General features: G+C 49.1%; 1 protein-coding gene across 3 annotated transcripts in view; it reads left to right on the top strand.

The window, feature by feature from the left end:
• Positions 1-13407, top strand: part of KIRREL3 (kirre like nephrin family adhesion molecule 3) — a 592142-nt gene that overhangs the window by 464982 nt on the left and 113753 nt on the right. The window lies entirely within an intron of this gene.

Raw genomic sequence — 13407 nt, 5'->3', positions numbered from 1 at the left:
AAGTCAGACAAATGAAGCCCTGGCTTCTCACCAGCCCAGATTGCCATGAGCCGGACCCCTCCCTCCCCAAGGCCCAGCGCCCCCTGTAGCCTCATTCCCATTCCAGGCATAGAAAAGACAGCGCACCTGTACCAGCTCTAGCCCCAAACTTAGACCGCAGCTCAGCTCCAGCACCCTCTTCCTAAACTCCTCAGCTGGCTGTCTTCCCAGCCTCTAGACCATGACACCCGCACTCCCGTGTGCTCCCCAGAGTGCTCTAGCTAATGCCTCACCAGCTAGAGCTTTGTTGCCAGGACCCATCATGGTAACAGTTTGACAACAGTTGGGACAGTGCAATGAAACACAAAGAGTATCACCTCCCCGATTTCACTGCCTGCCTCTATAAGAAGGCAACAGCATCAAGAAGCTCCTCCTTATTTGCAGGAGCCCCATGGCTGAGCACAGCCGGGATTGAGGCTGCATTTTCTGCATCCTGCCAGTCAGTGTTCCTTCCGGACTCTTCTCTCAGCCCAGCCCTCTCTTCCCACCACCACCTTCTTGAGAGTGCCAGGCAGTAACTTCTAATTTGTGGGAACTGACAGCATGGCTCTGTCCATGGTGCTGAATAGACACATTTGTTCGGGGCAATGCTCATTAGAGAAGCTGAAATAAGGCTCGCAGGGAATGGGGGAACCAAAAGAGTCAGGAGCTGGGATGGATTTGAAAGCTCAAGTTCCAAGTGTCTGGCCCCAGTAGAAGGATACTGACTCCAGATCTTGAGGCCTGTAAAGAATCATATCACAAAGGTTGATGAACATGATTTGACTCCTCCCAATTTTCATAAGTGGCTTAGGCTGCCATAACAAAATACCACAGACTGAGTGGCTTAAACCCAGAAATTTATATTCTCACAGTTCTAGAGACTGGAAATCCAAGATCAAAGTGCCGGCATGGTCAGGTTCCAGTGAGAGCTCTTTTGTGATGTGCAAACAGCAGCCTTCTCACTGAGTCATCCCATGGTAGAAAGAGAGAGAGAATGCTCTGGTGTTTCTTCTTATGTGCCTGTGTGCGTGCATGCTAAGCCTCTTCAGTGGTGTCTGACTCTGTGGGACCCTGTGGACTGTAGCCCGCCAGGCTCCTCTGTCCATAGGATTCTCCAGGCAAGAATACTGCAGTGGGTTGCCATGCCCTCCTCCAGGGGATTTTCCCAACCCAGGGATCAAACCCACATGTCTTATGTCTCCTGCATTGGTAGGTGGGTCCTTTACCACTAGCACCACCTGGGAAGCCTGTCTTCTTAAAAGAAGTTTAAATACATTTGCTGCAAAGAAAGGTACAGTGGCAATACCCTGAACCAGAGCTTAGGAAAATGGTAAGAAAAGCAAATGCACTCTTAATAGCTCCTTAGACATTGTTCAAGTAAAGAAAGAAGGAAGAAAGTTGGGGGGACTAGAAGAGGACTTGGTAGCAAGACTAGGATCTGATTACTTCTAAGAATGGCTGCTTCTTAGCTACTTAGTAAGGCTACTTCTTAGCCTTACTTTTGTGCAACAGCTAAGCTAAACAGCATTTTAAAAATGTATTTATTTTAATTATAAGATAACTACTTTACAACACTGTGGTAGTTTTTGCCATGCACTGACATGAATCAGCCACGGGTGCACCTATGTCTCCCCATCCTAAGCACCCCCCCTCCTCCCTCCCCACCCCATCCCTCTGGGTCGTCCCACCAGCTTTGGGTGCCCTGCTTCATGCATCGACCCGGCACTGGTCATAAGATGGCATTTTAACAGGTCTTTATGTCTCTAGTTTGGCTGGGCCGGGTCTTGTCTTCAGCACACAGGACCTTGGTTGACGCAGACGGGATCTCCTGCTGTGGCCCGTGGGCTTCTCTAGGGTCCATGTGGGATCTTAGTTCCCCAAACAGGTGTGGAATCCATGTCCCCTGCATTGGAAGATGGATTCTTAGCCACTGGACCACCAGGGGAATCCTTTTTGTTGTTCAGTCGCTCGGTTGTGTCTGACTCTGTGTGACCCCATGGACTGCAGCACTCCAGGCTCCTCTGTCTTTCACTATCTTCCAGATGGCATTTTAAATAGTTTTTTCTTGTTAAAAAAAAAAAAAAGCAAGATGCTGAAACAATGCCCCTTCTCTTTGAGCCCCTTTTCAAACACACCCAAGCCACAAAAATGGGTTATTCCTTTCAACGGATTGTGATCCACTTGGCTGGGAATGAGCGATTCTAGGTGCTTTAGCCCAATCTATACCTTCCCCCTAGTAAAGATGAACTGAGAATCAAGCAGGAGGCAACAGAGGCATCAGCGATGGCCAGGAAGTAACAGAACATCCTGCCCCCCACCTCTGCCTTCCTCACTGCCTGTGGTTCTCGCCTCTCCCCAATGCCCCAGTGCACATTCGTGCCCACACACAGTAGCTGCTGCTGCTTCTATGTAAACAAGGAGATGAGGGGGTGGCAAGAAAGTTAAACCACCCTGTATGAGGAGTTACAAATCTCAGCTAACCAAGAGGAGACAGGATAGGAGGTGGGTGAGTTGGTGGGGCCGAAGGGGAGATGCTGGAGGTGGGTGGGCTTTGGCCCCGGAGGGGTGAGAGGCATGAGGAGAGGAAGAGGGAGGGGCCTGGAAAGGAGGCAGATGTCTCTCTGCTCCCACTCCAGCCAGTCTAGCTACCCCAAGTGCCGTATTACACATTTTTTTCTCTTTCGAAAGCTCACATGCTCAAACCCCAACACGTCCGCACATAACAAAGAAGCATCAGCGAGCATGGGGAGCTGTTTTATGGTTTATAATTATCTTGTACGAATACTCAAAATGATTATAACTTCCACATATTAATAATTGAACTGGAATAGCAGCTATGACATAGATCAAGAAGCAGACATCTCTGTCCACACTGCCCTACACACCTTGCTATAAATTGAACACTTGGTACAATAGTTTGAAAAAAATTATAATTTTTTTCTCCCAGATGTTGAAATTAGTGAGATATTGGAACAATTAGCTGCTTCTTCCATTAAAGATAAGATGGTGATCATTATATTTGCCATTTAGAATAAATATGCAAGACCTACTTGAGCTGCATTGAGGCATATTTGTTCTGTTTAACAGTATCTAATAGAGTGTCTGTCACCCAGGAAGAAGTGGTCCCCTATTTCATTTGTTTCCTTGTTAATTTCTGTATCTTTTTTATTTTATTTTCCCTCCAGTCTCCCCTCCTTGCTACATCCCCCCCCAAAAAAATAACAGCTTGAGAAGGAGCAAGAGAAAAATAATGAATGAACAGGAGCTTTATAGATCTGGGGTTTATCATAAGCTAAAGTAATCGCAATTGGTGCCGTTAAACTACACAAAGCAATAAAAAAGAAAACACTATTCAACGATCGTTTAAGGGGGCATGTGATAGTTAATGAGAGGTTTGCTCTATTTGGGAGCATGTAATAGCTTCTCGGGTAGAATCTGCAGCATTTGCAGGAATGGAAGTGGTCGGTAAAATGTGTGTGTCTGTGTATGTGTGTATGCCTGTGTGTGTGTGTGTGTCTGTTTGTGTGTGTTCTTTCCTGTTTGTGCTCAACACATCTGAGGCATCAAGTGGCAATATGGACAAAAATCAATGAGAGGCCGACAAGAAAGGAGCAAATAAAGACAGACTAGGCATGAGACTGTCACGTTTGTTTGACATAATTGTCTTCATGTGATTAAGTACATGGTACTTTAAGTAGGAACTGCTGGAAGGAGATCATTTATTTATTCATCAAACAGTCAGTGAATACACACCATAAAAATAATACCAATTTTTCATAATAAGTGCCAGCCACTGTTCTAAGCTCTAGAGGTTCAAAAGTAAGGAAGACAAGATTTCCCTGGTGGTCCAGTGGTTAAGACTCTGTGCTTCCACTGCAGGGGGCATGGCTTTGATCCCTGGTCTGAGAACTAAGATCCCACACACCAGGCAGTGTGGCCAAGGGGAAAAAAGTAAATAAGATATAGTCCCTGCCCTCTCGAGCTCCGGATAAAAAACACACCGTTGCATCTCAGGGTTCCTGTCACCTCCACAGAGACCCTGCCGGACCACCTTGCCTAAGTGAGATTCCCCCCACCACCATTGTGCTCCATTGTGACAACCAGCCTATTTACTTGGTCGTACTTACCCTAATCGATGATCATTTATTACACTGTTCCACCTAAGAGTTAGCTTCAGAAAGGCAAGGATCCTGCTCCCTCCTTTCCTTGCCTGTCCCTGGACTTTAGCCCAGTGTCTCACACATTAGAGACAAACCATTTTGAAATTAGGCAATTAGTTTGTGGGCTTCCCAGGTTGCTCAGTGGTAAAGAATCCGCCTGCCAATGCAGGAGACATGAGTTTCATCCCTGGGTCAGGAAGATCCTGTTTAGAAGCAAATGGCAACCCACTCCAGTATCCTTGTCTGGGAAATCTCATGGACAGAGGAGCCTGGCAGGCTACAGTCCATGGGATCGCAAAGAGTCAGACACGACTGAGCAACTAAACAACAAAAACAATTAGTGTCATGAGTGGCAATGTAGGAATACAGAACGCTATCCACGGGTGTAAGGTGAATCCGGAGAAGGAGCTCAGTAGACAGAACACTCTGGCATAGAGCACCAGGCTTCACGTCCCCAGCAATTCCCTATGACTTACCTTTCTGTCTCTCCTCCGAGGCCAGCACTACAGTCCCTCTTAGGAGGCCAGGATCCACACACATCAGCGGAGAGGAGGGCTCGGAGGTGAGGCTGCCAGGGATGTGTCTGTCCTGCAGCCACCCGCCCTCCTTCCTCACACCCTCCTACTGATGGACCATTTTCTCATCTAGGACATCGCTAGGCAGGTGTTTCCCGTCAGAGCTGCAGGGGGAAATGCTCTCAAATCACTCACACACACACACACACACACACACACACACACACCCCATTCTCTTTCCTCTTCCCATCCTTCTGCCATGACCCACTTCTCCTGGAGAGCCCAGAACCACTCTCCAGTTCCATGCACATTGCTTGCATAGGGTGGATCCTATCCACGGGCAGAATAGGAAGCTCCCCCGTGGTGTCAGATGAGGGGCTCTGCCTGCCTCTCAGAAAGCCCAGTCCTCCTCTGTGTTAGAACCTCGAACCACCCCAGTAACTTACAGTACAGCCCACCCACCCAGAAAGGCCCAGGGCCAGTAGGAAGTTCCTGGTAGAGGCAGGACCACAACCCAGGTCTGCTGACATCCAGTCCAGTGCCTTTAGAAGGCAGAAAGAGGGGGCTGAGGCCACAGTCAGAGGGGATGCCCCTAAGGCTTTGGCTTGAAAATACAGAAAAGGTGGAAGGGGCGGGAGAACATGGTGCAGAACATGGGAGACTGTCAGCCTGATGTGGGAGAAAGTCAGGAAAGACGGAGAGGGGGACACAGGCCAGGGAAGACCCTTTCTTTCTCCAGAACCAGAAAAGGCTACCGGGCCAAAGACTCTAGCAGTGGGAGATGAGGGGAAGGGAGGGGGAATGAGGGAAAGGACGTTTGAAGGAGGAGAGGGGAGGCAGTGCAGCCCTGGCCTCCCTGTCCGGGGGGCCCTTTGAGACCAAGGGGGACCTGCTCTGAGGCTGCCATCTGCCCGGGCTGCACATGTAGGGGGCAGGGTCCGGGACCCTCTGCTTCCCACCCGGTTATGGGAAGCAGGTCTGACTCCCAGCGCTGCTGCTTTCATCCTCCCTGCAGTGGCGGTTTAGTCTCTAAGTCTCGTCTGACTCCTGTGACCCCATGGACTGTAGCCCGCCAGGCCCCTCTGTCCATGGGGATTCTCTAGGCAAGAACACTGGAGTGGGTTGCCATGCCCTCCTCCAAAGGATCTTCCCAACCCAGGGATCAATCTCACGTCTCATATCTTCTGCACTGACAGGCAGGTTCTTTACTACTAGCGCTGGGGCCCATAGTCATTTTCCTGAGACAGTCTCTTCACTGCCTGCCCGAACCCCCGGGGTGCTGGCTAATACTGTCATTTTGTTAGTTGGGGCTTTGGGGTGCATTTTTTCTTATTTCATTTTTCTTACTGATGTGTTTTCTTCTACTGGGCTGCAAAGCCGATTATTTGTATAATGTCCCTGTTTATTATTTATGGCGAAACTCAGATTTCCAGGGTGCTTTATGATTGTTATTTAATTTGCTCGGCGCCTTGGAACATGGGTCGTCCATTTCTGTTCTCCTGCCTTGATCTGACAGTGGATTTGGGAGCTTTTTCCTAGGCCTGTTTCTCCAGCCACCATTCCTACCACGAGACCTGCTTGGCTTAAAGCAAGCTGGGGGCCACCTCGACCACAGACCCTGCCAAGCTCCTTCTCGGACTTCTTTTCCCTCACTGCTCTCTCCAGTTCTCACCAAGACCTAGAAATGTTGCCTCCTGAATATCTCTCGAGTCCATCCACCTCTGTCCATCTGACGGCCACTGCTCTCACCCATCACACCCTCCCCAACCTGGGCCGCATCATCGCTCTCCTAACTGGCTTCTGGGTCCATCAATCCCAGCCTCTTCCCTCCCAGTTCATTTTTCACACTTCAGCCAGAGCAGTATTTCAAAATGCAAATCTGAAAATGGTGCATTGCTCTTGAAAATATTCCAGTGGCTTTCTATCACCATTAGGAAAAACGCCTGAATCCTCGGCATGTTTTATAAGACCCTACGGGATCTGATTGCTACTGACCCTTTTGGCTCCATCTTGCCCCTGTAACACTCTGTAAAACTTCAGTCACATCAGTCTTCTTTCTGCTCCTCCAACACGGCATGCTCCCATCTGCCATAGAGCCTTTGTCTGCACTGGTCCCTCCTCTTGGGATACGGGCCACACATGCCACCACCCCATCCCCAGACCCTTCCCATAGCGGCTCCTGCACATCTTTCAGATCTCAGCTGAAATATTGCTTCTGCAGTGAAGCCTTCTCAGACCCACCCCTCCCTAGTCTAGACCAACTTCCTGTGTTCCATGCTCTTATATTCCTTTCCTTCCAAGGGCTTAGCTAAGTCTGTACCCAGAAGTTCATTTAGCAGCTATTTAGCTCAGACCTATTTCCGCTCTCAGTCTTTAAGTTCTGCTAGTTTTCCGTTACCTCCCCGGAGCCTGGCATCGTGTTTGCACACAGTAGACATTGAAAGAAGAGCGAGCACAATGATCTTCTCTGCCCCGGGCAGTGGCTCCCAAGCTGCTGGAACCAGGCGGCTGGACAATCACAGACTCCTAGAAGAAACATCAGAGATCACTTGGAGAAGGAGAAGCTGAGACCCAGGAAAGCGATCGGCTAGCCCAGAGCAGCGTAGCTGGCAAGCAACACAGCACAGGATTGAAGCCAGACTTCTGAGCCTCAGTCCAGCCACTTCCCCATCTCATTGTGCCGAGTCCTTGAGGGGTGGACGTGACCGATTGAGCGGGTCCAACAGGGACGTCCGTCTGCTGAACATGGGTTTGGGGCAGTGTTTTGAAAGAGACAAGAAGCAAGAACCTCTGGAGAAAAGGAAAGGATGTAGGCTCTTTGATACAGAAGTGAAACACACCCCTGTGAGCCCAGTACTGTGTTGGGCACAGGAGCTCCGCGGGCTGGACCCAGCTTCTGACTTCAGGAACTCTGCCCGCCACTGGGGGAGCTTAGACATATTTCATGTCAAGGTGATTTTGTGGTTGTTTGGTTTAGCTTTTTTCTTTTCAGCCTTATGGTTAGTAGGCTTAAGGGTTAAGCACTGTGGCTTGGGAGACACTGAAATTTAGGCATAGTCAGAGCAGGTTTAGAACCATACCATCAAAGATTCTTGAGGCCAGAAGGGACCCAAGGCTATCTAGTCCACACTGTCTCCTGATGGCTCAATATCCCCGCCCAGCACCAGTGTACGTAAATACCTGTGAATACTGTGCTGCCATGTGCTCATTCGCTCACCAGCTGAGTGACTGTGTGCCCAGCACTGTGCCTGGCCCCTGGCACGTAAAGACATCGTCCCTGTCCCAAAGGACAGCACAGTCCTCACAACACGGTGTCTTACTGGCTGCAACCAGCTGTGTTCAGAGCCTTGGGAACGGAGAAGAGGAAACCAGTCAAACTGCAGGCCAAGTGAGCGGGGCCAAGGCAGCCTCCTGAAGAAAGTGATATCTGAGCTGAGCCCTGGGAGCAAACTTTATTATCAGAGGCCATTGCAACCTACACTTGGATCCCTCCAAAGGCAGGAAACTCACTACCTGCCAAGGCCAGGGGTAGCTCCTCAGCTAGGCTCTCATAACGGAGTTTCCAAGAGAAAACACCCCTTCAGCCCCAAGAGTCTACAGTTTTGTCATTCTCACCACACTGAGGACAATGACCAAGTGATAGTTAGCAGCCACTGGCCAAAATCCCGGGGTTTCACCCTATGTCAGCTCTGCCCAGGCAAGCTCCCCCTTCCTCTGTCTGCCTCCCCTTCCCCAGCCAGCCAGCCTCAGCCAGCCTCAGAGCTTTCATCAGTGAATGCAACACCCCCGTCTCTACTTCCCTCCCCAGGGTGGGAGAGTCTGAATAAATGAGAGTGCTTAATGGCCTGCGGTGCCATAAAGTTTTAGAGCTGTGTACCGGAATGAGCAGGTTCAGGCTGAGATGAATTATCCAGACCTTTTATCAAAGGAGAGTCAATAAAAACCTGAAGGCGCTCACCCCATCTCCTCGGAGTGGCCGTGTCACACGGCCGGGCCCTGCGTTCTGGAAATAGTCATCGGTGGGTGTGTTTCCCACCGACCCCCCCCCCATCCATCTGCTTTCTTCCCTATGCCTTCCCTTCTCAAATGTATTTGTTTCTATGGTAACTGTGTTGTTACTGGTATGGGAGGAGTTTAATGACATTCAGAAGTACCAAATCAAGTCCATTTATATAATGGTTTGAAATACACATAATGGCCTGTGGAATATAGGACACGGTGACAGTTTCAGTAACTGCGTACAGACTGTGGGATAAATAGAGTGAAGTGGTACTCCCCCCAACCTCCGAGTCAAACACACGGGGAATAACGACTATCCTTAGTAAAGAGAGATACTTCTCAACCATTACTCGGGAAAGGGTCTCAAAACGCGACAGCAAGCCGTTCTCTCGTCGAGGAAGGATGCTGGCTGGACCACGGGTCCTCTGCGCCCACCAAGGTTTGACCAGGGAGTCAGGTAGGGCAGCTGCAGAGAGGATGGGCCTTTCTAGGATGATGGAAAAAGCAGCCCTCCTGCCCTGGGGTCCTCGGGCGCCCCCCCTCAGCCAGCCCAAGGTAGAACATGCACTCCAAGTGCTGGCGCTCCCGGCTCCTGTGTGTCTGAGTCAGAGATTTATCTTTCAGGCACCCACCATGTGCCTGGTGCTGGGGTGGGGTGGGGTGGGGAGGACATGGTGATGCAGAACCCATGGAGGATGCCCTTGTCTTAGCTCGGTTTCCCCCAGAAGCAGATGCTAAGCACGGACTCATCCAAGAGGTGCAGGAAGCGCCAAAAAGATGGTAGGGCATTGGCATGAGAAGGGGAAGGTGTCCCACGCTGGAAGTACTATCGGGCCCTAAATAGGGGGGCAGCAGAAGCCTCATCCCAGTGGGAGGCTCTGGGAAGTTCTGCAGAAGCCATGCCTCACGGTCAGGTCACCCAAAGATCGGGGTGTCTATACAGCACTCTTGTCAGTAACTGGTTGAGGGCTGCTCAGGTTGGGGTGTTCACTCCCCCGCACTTCTGTCGAGTGGCCTTTGCAGATGAAGAGAAAGACCTCAGGAGAAGGGTGGTAGATGCTGGCGGTTGGGAGTTGGCCTGAGGGAGACAGGCGGGGCGTTGGCAGAGATGACTGCAGCTCCCAGGGAGTTTTGAGTCCAGTGGGGAGACAGGCTTTTAGTGAACTAGCAGAAAGCAGGGTGATGGGAGAGCTAGAGGGGGCAGGTGAGATGCTCCTGCTGCTTAGAGGTGGGAGAAGCCATTTGTCCTGAATACTGGGGGAACTTGGGGAGAGTGGGAGAGGTGAGAGGGAGCTAGCCTGCCAGTTCTGGCGCTAGGGGGGCAAATAGGACACACATCACTTCGTTCTCATGCCATCACAGGGTAGGTGATGTGACCTCCATTTTGAAGATGAAGTGAGTGTGGCTCAGAGAGATTAAGGCATCTACCAAAAGCACACAGCTAAGGTTCCAACCCTGGTTTTTTTATTTTTGTGGTTTTTTTTTAACTTTTTATTTTCTATTGGAGTAAAGAACCTGCCTACCAAAGGTTCTTATGCAGAAGACATAAGAGACGGATTTGATCCGTGGGTCAGGAAGATCCTCTGGAGGAGTGAATGGCAACCCACTCCGGTATTCTTGCCTGGAAAATCCCATGGACAGAGGAGCCTGGCAGGCTACAGACCATAGGGTCGCAAAGAATTGGACACGACTATGGTGACTTAGCAGGCATAGCCAATTAGCAAACAATGTTGTGATAGCTTCAGGTGGACAGCAGAGGGACTCAGCCATACATGTACATGAATCCATTCTCCCCCAAACTCCCGTCCCGGCCAGGCTGCCACGTAACTTTGAGCAGAGTTCCCTGTGCTTTACAATAGGACCTTGGTTATCCAATTTAAATGCAGCAGAGTGTACATGTGCATCCCCAAATCCCCAACCATCCCTTACCCCCATCCTTCCCCCCAGCAGCCATAAGTTCCAAACCCTGGACTTCTCACTCCCACTCTGCCTCGGGGAGCTTTGTGTATTTGAGAGATGGCAGGGAGTGACTTCCTCCATCACCTTCAAGGGCAGACATGACCAAGAGCCTGCTGTATGTATCCATGTGGATTTCTCCGCATGGACATAGACTGCCCTCTCTCATATCTCCCCACATTGCGCTGTCCATGGACCCCCACTCAGGCAGTCAGGCAACCCCTCTGATCCCACCCCAGATGTACGCTGCACTGCCTACACCCAACACTGAGTGAATTATCTGGAACTCACATTCCTCGGAGTAGAGCAAAGAGAAGAGGCAGGCGGAGGGGTGGGGGGACGGCTTCAGTTCCAACGGGCCCTACAAGCATTCTTCTGCCCTGTTCTCACCTCCCTGCCTGCCCTACCAACCCTGCTGCAAACCTCATTGCCTCGGAAAATGTGGCTGAAGAGGGATCATACAGACACACTTCGCTGGAGCAGCATTTCTGTCACACGTTAATAGGTGTTCTATGAAATACAGGATGCATGGCCAAATAAAGTGGAGAGAAGCTGGTTGAACCCTAACTAAACAAGTCTCTCCTACAGAAACTCCCAGAGCCTTTAAGTGGCCAAAGGGTGTGGAGAATCCCCCAAAGAGGGCTATGGTTCTGAGTTCAAATCAGTTCAGTTCAGTCACTCAGTCATGTCTGACTCTTTACGACCCCGTGAACCACAGCACATCAGGCCTCCCTGTCCATCACCAACTCCCAGAGTCCACCCAAACCCATGTTCATCAAGTCGGTGATGCCATCCAACCATCTCATCTTCTGTTGTCCCCTTCTCCTCCTGCCTTCAATCTTTCCCAGCATCAGGGTCTTTTCAAATGAGTCAGCTCTTCGCATCAGGTGGCCAAAGTATTGGAGTTTCAGCTTAAACATCAGTCCTTCCAATGAATATTCAGGATTGATTTCCTTTAGGATGGACTGGTTGGATCTCCTTGCAGTCCAAGGGACTCTCAAGAGTCTTCTCCAACACCACAGTTCAAAAGCATCCATTCTTGGGCACTCAGCTTTCTTTATAGTCCAACTCTCACATCCATACATGACCACTGGAAAAACCATAGCCTTGACTAGACAGACCTTTGTTGGCAAAGTAATGTCTCTGCTTTTTAATATGCTGTCTAGGTTGATCATAACTTTCCTTCCAAAGAGTAAGCGTCTTTTAATTTCATGTTTGCAATCACCATCTGCAGTGATTTTGGAGCCCCCAAAAATAAAGTCAGCCACTGTTTCCACTGTTTCCCCATCTATTTGCCATGAAGTGATGGGACCTGATGCCATGATCTTAGTTTTCTGAATGTTGAGCTTTAAGCCAACATTTTCACTCTCCTCTTTCACTTTCATCAAGAGGCTCTTTAGTTCTGTCTTCGCTTTCTGCCACAAGGGTGGTGTCATCTGCATATCTGAGGTTATTGATATTTTTCCCAGCTATCTTGATTCCAGCTTGTGCTTCCTCCAGCCCAGAGTTTCTCATGATGTACTCTGCATGTAAGTTAAATAAGCAGGGTGACAATATACAGCCTTGACATACTCCTTTTCCGATTTGGAACCAGTCTGTTGTTCCATGTCCGGTTCTAACTGTTGCTTCCTGACCTGCATACAGGTTTCTCAAGAGGCAGGTCAGGTGGTCTGGTATTCCCATCTCTTTCAGAATTTTCCACAGTTTATTGGGATCCACACAGTCAAAGGCTTTGACATAGTCAATAAAGCAGAAATAGATGTTTTCCTGGAACTCTCTTGCTTTTTCGATGATCCAGCGGATGTTGGCAATTTGATCTCTGGTTCCTCTGTCTTTTCTAAAACCAGCTTAAACATCTGGAAGTTCACGGTTCACGTATTGCTGAAGCCTGGCTTGGAGAATTTTAAGCATCACTTTACTAGCGTGTGAGATGAGTGCAATTGGGCAGTAGTTTGAGCATTCTTTGGCATTGCCTTTCTTTGGGATTGAAATGAAAACTGACATTTTCCAGCCCTGTGGGCACTGCTGAATTTTCCAAATTTGCTGGCACATTGAGTGCAGCACTTTCACAGCATCATCTTTCAGGATTTGAAATAGCTCAACTGGAATTCCATCACCTCCACTAGCTTTGTTTGTAGGGATGCTTCCCAAGGCCCACTTGACTTCACATTCCAGGATATCTGGCTCTAGGTGAGTAATCACACTATTGTGATTATCTGGGTCATGAAGATCTTTTTTGTACAGTTCTGTGTATTCTTGCCACCTCTTCTTAATATCTTCTGCTTCTGTTAGGTCCCTACCATTTCTGTCCTTTATTGAGCCCACATTTGCATGAAATATTCCCTTGGTATCTCTAATTTTCTTGAAGAGATCTCTAGTCTTTCCCATTCTATTGTTTTCCTCTATTTCTTTGCATGGATCGCTGAGGAAAGCTTTCTTATCTCTCCTAGCTATTCTTTGGAACTCTGATTCAAATGGGTATATCTTTCCTTTTCTCCTTTGCCTTTTGCTTCTCTTCTTTTCACAGCTATTTGTAAGGCTTCCTCAGACAGCCATTTTGCTCTTGCATTTCTTTTTCTTGGGAATGGTCTTGATTCCTGTCTCCTGTTCAATGTCACAAACCTCCATCCATAGTTCATCAGGCACTCTGTCTATCAGATCTAATTCTTTAAATCTATTTCTCACTTCCACTGTATAGTCATAAGGGATTTGATTTAGGTCATACCTGAATGGTCTAGTGGTTTTCTCCACTTTCT

The sequence above is a fragment of the Odocoileus virginianus genome, chromosome 28, assembly GCF_023699985.2.
Source record: "Odocoileus virginianus isolate 20LAN1187 ecotype Illinois chromosome 28, Ovbor_1.2, whole genome shotgun sequence".
Taxonomy (NCBI): Eukaryota; Metazoa; Chordata; class Mammalia; order Artiodactyla; family Cervidae; genus Odocoileus; species Odocoileus virginianus.
Note: the sequence above shows the minus strand (reverse complement) of the source record. Positions and strands in the feature narration are given on the sequence as shown.